The sequence below is a fragment of the Megascapheus bottae genome, chromosome 10 (assembly GCF_031878675.1).
Source record: "Megascapheus bottae isolate mThoBot1 chromosome 10, mThoBot2.hap1, whole genome shotgun sequence".
NCBI lineage: Eukaryota > Metazoa > Chordata > Mammalia > Rodentia > Geomyidae > Megascapheus > Megascapheus bottae.
The window spans coordinates 23,730,299-23,738,916 of record NC_143518.1 but is presented as its reverse complement, the minus strand read 5'-3'; the positions used below and the strand labels follow the sequence as shown (position 1 = coordinate 23,738,916).

Sequence of the window (8,618 nt, the reverse complement as noted above, 5' to 3'; positions counted from 1 at the left end):
CCTAAGCCTTTTTACACTCCCAAGTTTCCACCTCCCACCCCCACCCTCAGCTAAGGTTTTTCTTATTCTCTGATGGGGAAGAAGAAAAAGAAGAAGAAGGAAAAAAAAAGTCCCTACTGCAACGCTGGGAGGGTTAACAGAAGCTGGTACCCTAGCCTTGCCAGCTAACCAAGGGAGATATCCAGTGGGGCTGACGGCCCGCCCCTGCCAGGCCGCCCAGCCAATGGGCGCCTTGGGGGAATGTGGCGCTGCGTCCCATTGGCCGCCGAGCTACGGGCATAAGAAAGAAAGCGAAGAGGCAGGCAGGGCAGCATTGTTATCTTAAGACTCTGCTCGGGTGTCTGGGTCTGCAGGTGACACTGCCTAGGTGCGGAGCGCGGAGTCGGAGCAGGGCCGGGGACCGGGGAACAGCCGGGCTGCAGCCCGGGGATGGAAGCCGCCGGCCTCCCGAGCTGCGGCCGCCTCCGCCGCCTCCGCTGAGCACGGAGGACCCACGCAGGACTCGCCGGGGACATGCACCTGCCGCGCGCACCCGGGGCAGCCGCGGGGAAGCGGAGCGGCCACCCCTGCCCGCGCGCCAGGCACTGAGGTGGGAGGGTGGGGGTTGGTGGGGTGCCACACCGGGCGGGTGAGTCTCTTTTCCAGGTCCGCGGGTTGAGCCTCGCTGGCTGGACAGACAGGTGGAGGGACTTCCCCCCCTCTCCCCCACTCCACGCTCCACCTCTCCACGTTGGGCTTTCCACTTTCCCTACCTTCTCCCCAGCCAGCCCGAGTGCGCCCGGGCCCAGCGCCCGAGCCCCACTTGAACATCGAATGCTCGGGACGACTGGGGTGCTCGCCGGTCGGCGGCTGGGAGGCAGCGGGCCGGGGGTCTAACCCGGGCAGCGGCGGCGGCCAGCGCGCAGCGCCGAGCCTGAAACCTGGGAAGTGACAGACATCCACCGGCTCTGGCGACCGCGGGGACAGGAGGACAGTCGCATCTCCCCCCTTCCCCCGCAGATGAGACGAAAGGACCACAAGGAATTATGAAGTAGAAAGAAAAAAGAAAAAAAATTAAAAAAAAAAAAAACTTTGGAAAGCTGCCACTGGAGATGGTGCCCCCAAATCTGGAATCTTTTAGGAGTCCCCTCCCTGGCGGTGGAGGCTGATACAGCCCAGGAGGGATCTTGCCAAGATTCAAGGTAACGGTGCCCTGGAGGCTTCCGGGATCTTTCCCCGACCCTGTTTTAACTGTCTTTTTTTTTTTTTTTTGGTGTGTCTGTGGGGCAAAGGGTTCCTTTTGCCCTCATCCAGTCCTCTCGCCCTCGTGCCTGGTAGGTACAGAGGGGATCCATTCACCTCTTAGTTTGTGTCTTGGAGAGCTGAGCACTGGGACTTTGGGATTTTGCTGGAGATAGCTTCTGATATCTCCTCCTGGGGTGGGTGACAGGCTGTCACAGGGGTTGGGCAGGGTGCCTGACCTATATTGGTTTTTTGGTTTGCTTGTTTGTTTGGTTTTTTGTTTTGTTTTGTTTTGTTTTTGCCTGGCCTAAGTCCTCAAAGTTAGTTCAACTCCCATTAGCTTCAGAAAATCCATCCCGGCTGTATAATTGCAGACGATGACAAGGACTTTTGCCTGCAGAACCTAGGCTGGACTGAAGAATGTGAGGTTCACTGCCTCTGAGAAGAACCCTAAAGAGCTGGTGGGGTGATATACATGCATATCACAAAGCCCTGTAGCATGTCTCCCCAGGCCAGTCTCCTTCACCCATGCTCATTTCGCCATTCCAAAGAGGCAACCATATAAGGCACATCCAGTCTCCCCAGGGTGATAGTGGGAGCCCAGTTGATAGAGTTGAGCCTCACAGAGCACTAGAGACACTCTGTGCTGAAGCATAGAATATGCTGGTATCGTGGAACAGATCACTCCTTGTTTCTATGATCATCTAAGTGCATGGTCGAATGTTGCCTGTGTGCCTGTGGAGAGTGTGTGTGTGTGTGTGTGTGTGTGTGTGTGTGTGTGTCCATGCATGCTCATACTTATGTCCACAGCTGTGTGCAGGAAGCTGGCTGCTCATAGAAGAATCGGGCATGTGTAACACACTGCTCAGGCCACAGATATATGGAAGGTTCTTGCCCAATGGGAACATGAACTTGTGAGCTGCTGTTTTAACCCACAGGAGTTTTCTCCTCACCAAGCAATCCCTATGCATGGTACATATTTATCTAGGGTATATAGACCTAAGCCAAAATATTAACTAAAAATCAAGCTAAAACACTGTAACATGATTGAACAGACCCCTCTGTAAAGAACTGTGTGTGTGCTCTTCCACACCCTGGGAGCTGATTTCCCTTAGCAGAAATAAAGGTTTTGCTAAAGGGATAATAATAATAATTATAAAAGGCCATGCTTATAGCCAGACAGTCTGGGTCTTATCCAATAGAGACAGTGATATGTCAGTGATAGACCAGTCAGAAGGATAAAATGGCACATTGTAAGGCAAGTATTTCTGCTTCTGTCATTTTCCAGGTGTGTACATGTCAGAAACTCTCTCTCCTCTCTTTTTCTTAACACCATGCTCTCTCTAGAAGACATGTAGTGCCAGTATTAACCAAACAAAGTATTTTACCAAATCCCCTTGGGGGCAGTCTGATGACATCAGGCAGTAGCAAAGTGATGCTGGAGTTGGTATGTTTTCCCTCTTGACTTCACACCATTGTGTATATGTTATTTGTTTAAAGTATGGCCCTCTGGAGTTCCCTTTCAACCAGAATAAGTTGCCTTATCATGTTGATGCAATGCCACCACAATGATCCTGTCTTACCAATATCACAGCTTCTGTCTACTCTGAGAATTGATTCATGCTTTGCTTCTTTGAGTAGGGGGTATGACTTGGAAAGATGCAGAACATGGATACTGTGGCCTGTTTCAGGGCAAGGAAGCAAATGGCAGCCCATAATCTCCTCTGCTGAAAAGCAACTGGTTCCAAACCATTTGATATCTGGGTTTCAGCCGTAAAGAAAACAAGCATTCTTGTTTCCTTCTCATCAAAAATGGAGCTGGCTTCCCCCCTCCCACCAAGAATGGAATGGAATGTGCTATAGTGTAGGCACAAGAAAGGAGGTGAGGAAGAGAAGGACTGGGGAGAGTCGGAGGATCCTGCTCTGCTGGCATTGGCTTGGTCTAGTGGTCAGGAAGTGTCATTTCTTCTTGATCCTCAAGGCCATCTCTAGATGTTCCTGTATGGCCTCCTGACAGGTTGTTTACTGAGCAAGGCCAGAGGGCACAGAACATCCCTGCATCATCAGCTCCTCCTGATTCCCTTCCCCAAGGCACAGGAGAGCCACTGGGGAGCTCCACCTCATAAGAGACACCCCTTCCTAATTCCCTCTTTGCTCACAAACAAGAAGTAACCTGGAGGGACTGAGACCTCTACATAGGCACTTTCCACTGTCTAGTACACTTCATGTTCAGGTTTACTGGTGAAGGTTTAACATTATGCGGTGTATTTTTTTTTTTAATTTGGTGATTCAACTGTCTCTCTTAAGTAATAATGCCTTGTATACATTTAGGAAGGCTTCCGTCCCAAAGGTCTGGGAGTATTTTATGGAGCTCCTCTAATTCATCCTGGCATGGCTTATTGTCTCATGTATGTTTGGTTTCCCTAGGAAGAAGTAGAATGATTTTAGCTTACCTCTCAGAAAAGAAAGGACAGAAAGCCAGAGAATGAAATCTACAAAATCCGTAGGGGATCACATGGCACACAAGGAAAACAACCAAATGGGATCTGGGTCTTACTGTTCCTAAACAAGCTCACTGTCTACTGGATTCTTCTAAACGATGGTTTAATCTTAGCCATTATGACCTACTATATTTGTGACTTTAGAAGACTGCTAGCTTGCAGAGAACCAGGGTTTGTCCTCTGGCATTCGTCTGCGAGTAGTCAGGGAGGAAAGTCATAGACACCTTTACCCTCTGTGATCTTACAGTCTAGTTAGAGAAAGAGGTTTACATCTGTGAAAAAGCACATGACGATACAAGTTTAAAACAGCAGTTCAATACAAGAGAAGTCAAAAGGTTGGCCCAATTAATCTGTAATTGATTTGTACAGATAATGAGAGCTATCAGTATTCAAAGGAAGGAGAATTTGAATGGATAAAGGCAAGATGGATCCAGCCATTGGTGATTCTAACAGTACCCACTGAAGAGGCTGGAGACTTCAAAGCTTGAGGGACTCCTTGAGGTTTATCCTGAACCATCTCTTCCCTTGCAACCTGGAAATATGACATAGCTGTTTTAAAAATATTAAACATAGATTGGCCTGGAGAAAGTTTCCTCTGGGATGAAGATAGGAATCTCTGAAATATCAGGCCTCTCATTAGGCATTGGCAATTAATTACCTAGCCTTTCACCCATTCATTCTGAAGTGTAGTCTACATACAATGGGAAAAATATGGTTCAAGGTCAGAGAGCTTAGCTGCATCCTATCCAAATTTTTGAATATAGATATTGGGAGAAAGCAGGCAAATTTCAAGAGAAGATGAAACAGTCTCATATTTTAGAATTAGAATGTCTGAGGAAAAAATCTCTGATTTTCCTTCATTTCCTTTTTCCCCACCCCAAATGTTCCTCCTGGGGTTTACTTAGAGCCGGCAAAATGCCAAAGCCCTTAGGCATTTAGTATGGAGCAGATTTTCAATCTTAAGATTCTTGAGCATGCCCATGTACATAACCTCTTGTCTTCCTTTCTCTTTCCTTTTTAATAAAACATATGCTGTAGCAGTCACAAAGGAGGAGGCCACAAAAAGGCAGGAGGGGGTTGGGAGGGAGGTATCGCAGCTGTACCACAGGGTATTGTGATTGCTCAGCTGAACAAGTGAGGGGAGAGGCAGCCTGCCAACCCTGGCAGCACCATTCAAGGGCCAAGTGCTTGGCCCTCCAGAAGAAGCCTATGGCCAGTCAGCCACATACAGGTTTGCTCCAGCAGCAGAGTTCTCTCCCAAAGAAAAGATCAAGGCAGACGACAGGTTCTTGGAGAATCTGGCAACACAACCACCTTGTTTGTCATCTTCCCTTCTTTTAAGACATCTACTTTAGGCTCTCACTGTCTGAGTGGCCCCATTCCAACAGTAGAGGAAATTCCCACTGAGGAGGAAGGTAAAATGACTTGCCAGACTGCTCTAAGGTCAAGAGAACGCAGTCCATGTGTATGCTTTACCCCAAATCTCAAGGGATGTTTATGTTCTCTTGAGAATCTTGTCCTAGACCTTCCTGTCGCCTTTGTTTGCTGTGTTAATAGCCATGCAGCTGGTCTGTGGGTGACATTGGTCTCTTTTTTCTTCAGTAGCATTCACTGTCTTGTTTGGGGCAGAAAAGGAGCCATAGGCTGTGGATGAAAGCTTTTTTTTTTTTAACTTGGTAAAGAAGTCACAGCTGGCTCAGGGATGCTTCATCATGAGGCCTACTGTAGTTGACCAATAAGAGACAGGTATGTCCCTATTTCAATTGTAACTGTGCTTTGCAGAAGAAAGCAAAGCTGAATAGCTTCACAATAGCATGAAATCGGCAGCCTGCCCTGTCGTCCCTTTTCCTGAAACTTGTAGGTAATGCAGATACATTTGGAATGCTGAACTGGGTAAATAGAAGGTAGCTTGGTACCTAACAGGATTGAACTCAACCTTTGAACTGTCAAATGTGGTGGCTGCTCGCTATTCCACTGGTAGTTCTTGAACACTTGAAATGTGATTTAAGTGTAAAACACACATTGGATTTTAAGGATTTATTTATATTTTGTGCTAGTCCTGAGGCTTAAACTCAGGGTCTGAGTGCTGTCCTTGAGCTAGATTGCTCAAGGATAGTACTCTACCACCTGAGCCACAGCTCTGCTATCAGCTTTTTGGTGCTGAATTGGAGATAAGTGTCTCATGGAATTTCTTGCCCAGGCAGTCTTTGAACTGTGATCCTCAGATTTCAGCTTCTTGAGTAGCTAGGATTACATACATGAGCCATCAGCATCCAGTAAGATTTAGGGTTTTGTTTTTTTTTTTTGAAAGCATGCAAAATATCAGTAATTTTATTGATTACATGCTAAAGAGATAAAATATTGGTTATTGTATGGTTAGTTTCACATATTTCTTTTGTAATTTGTTAAAATGTGGCTACTAGGAAAGTTAAACTTCTTTCTGTGCCATTGTATTTCTTTTGAACAGTGCTGGGCCAAACCCTGCAGAGATGTGACAGGTTAAAGGGGCTCCTGTCTCAAGCTCTGCCCTTTCTCCCCCTTAACCTGTCACATCTCTGCAGGGTTTGACCCAGCACTGTTCAAAAGAAATACAATGTCACAGAAAGAAGTTTAACTTTCCTAGTAAGACAGAGAACATGGAGGAAGAGGTCAAGTACAATCCCAAATAAGCCTCTGGGCATGTATTTCTGAACTTTAAGGTCAAGGAGGGCACACATTATCTACATGGGCCTATATTAACTTGGAGAGGGACCTCCTTGACTATGAGACTACTCAATGCTTTTGAAGAGCATAGCAACTCTTGATTCTCATGTGATGCATGATCCAGGAAGAAGTTTTGTGGTTTTACTCTTGCAATTTTAATTAATAATTGTGGAAATAACCAAGCACATGAGCTGTAGGATCTCACTCCCAGTGTATGAAGGTACATAGTGTGGATCAGCCTGTGTATGTTTAAATTCCAAAATCCCCTTCTTTTTTTCTTACCACCACCATGTCATGCCCATAAAATGAGAGACATTTTTTCTTTCTCAAAACAGATGTTGATGGTATGGTGGGAGAGAAAGAAAAGCCACTGCTCTGTGTTAAACATTATCTCATCAAACTACAATAGGAAGAATGGGGAGAAGGCATAAGGAAAAAAATGTATCTAATAGTTAGCAATCTAAAGCTTATCACTCAGTCATTATTATGATGATGATATTAATGTTAGTTATTGCAGTGAGATGAGATTCAGCCATGACTAGATTGTGGCTATGGTTTGCCCATCCTCCAAGAGTTTCACAAGCCGTATTACATCTGATTCGCGCTGCACCACTTTGGGGACAATTGTTACCTCCATTCAAGATTTTCCATCGGCCTCCAAATTACCTTTATTACTATGTTTTCTAGCCCTTTTCTTTATATACACTTTGTTCAGTCTTGCTTAATCTTAAATTTTAACCATTCAAAAGGGGCATCCTTATCTCTCTAAGCCCATTTTATCATGTAAAAGATCAATAATATCCCATCTTTCAAAGGTTGTTTTTTTTTTTTAATTGTAAAGGTGATGTGCAGAGGGGTTACAGTCACATAAGTTAGTTAATGAATACTTTTCTTTTTTGCCAGTCCAGGGGCTTGAACTCAGGGCCTGAGGGTCGTTGGACCCTTTTTGCTCAAGGCCAGCACCCTACCACTTGAGCCACATCACCACTTCCAGCTTTTTCCATGTGGTACTGAGGTATTGAACCCAGGACTTCATAGATGCTACGCAAACACTCTACCAGTAGTCTACACCCAAGGCCATGAGTACATTTCTCTATGAACAGGGTCACTTCCTACCTTATTTTCTCCCAGTCCCAGTTGTACAGTTCATTTCCAACATAGTGTCTAGTGAATATCAATGCTGGATTAGTTCACCATTTGTCTCAAAGCAATGTTAAACCGGACAGAATACAGAAGGTATTAAACATAGTTCCAGGTGCACTGCACAATGCTATATGAATGCTAACCTTTTCTACTAAAATTCTCAGTTGGAAACCTTCAAGGTTACAGTGACCACATGCTGAGCTCACACTCAAGCCATTCCCTTCCTCCAGTGCCCTGCATTGGTTAATGACATAACCAGACTTCTAAAGGTATCATTGAGAGGCAGGCTTGTGTCATTTGGGGCTTTACTTTCTCTCACACTGCCTGCTCCCCCTTTTCTCCCCATATCCAATCAATCACTGGGAGAGGACAAGGTATACCTCCAGGTGATTTCTCAAAGCCATATCGCTCTCCTTACCCCTCCTGCCACTCTGATGTCAGTCTCTGGTCTCTTTTTCCTTGAACTTTCCAGTATTGGGTCTCTCTGTTTCTTAATTTGAGAGTTATCCAGTTGTGTCTCCTTCCCTAGAGCCAGACTGATCTATGGAAATGGTAAATTTGATTATACTTCCCACACTGATCCTCCAGTGACTCCCCACTACCATTAGAATGAAATCCAAATTTCTTAGCAAAACAAACAGGAGCTCCTTCTTAAGCTGGTCTAACAGCTTCTCTGCACATGTCTTCCACCCCCCCTTCACACTTGCAGACTCTTAGAAAAGACAGTCAGCTCCCTCAGCACTGAGCCTTTAGATGTGTCTGTTATTTTCCTGCAGAACTTTTCCTGTCTTGGTTTCTGCTTCCTGAAGGGTTACTGAGCTTCAAGACATGGTAAATATTATCTCGTCTGTGAAGGCTTCTCTGAGACAGAATTAATTGTCTCTCCCTCTCTACTCCTACACATTTTGCTCCAACTCTGTCCCTGTACTATACCCACCACAGTGTAATGATCTGTTTATGTGGCTATCTTCTGCACTAAGCATTGGGGGGTCGAGACTGAGGATTTCAAACATTTCTTAGGCAATATTAACTGAGAATTCTAAGTGTATT

The 8,618-nt window shown here is 45.6% G+C and overlaps 1 protein-coding gene across 1 annotated transcript in view; it reads left to right on the top strand.

Annotated features, from left to right (window-relative positions):
* The first annotated feature begins 331 nt into the window (after positions 1-331).
* Positions 332-8,618, top strand: part of Brinp2 (BMP/retinoic acid inducible neural specific 2) — a 98,624-nt gene continuing 90,337 nt past the window's right edge. Inside the window, exons 1-2 of the mRNA XM_090340376.1 lie at positions 332-367; positions 1,000-1,181. The gene's annotated coding sequence lies outside the window, so the exon portion shown is untranslated. The remainder of the gene's footprint in view (positions 368-999; positions 1,182-8,618) is intronic.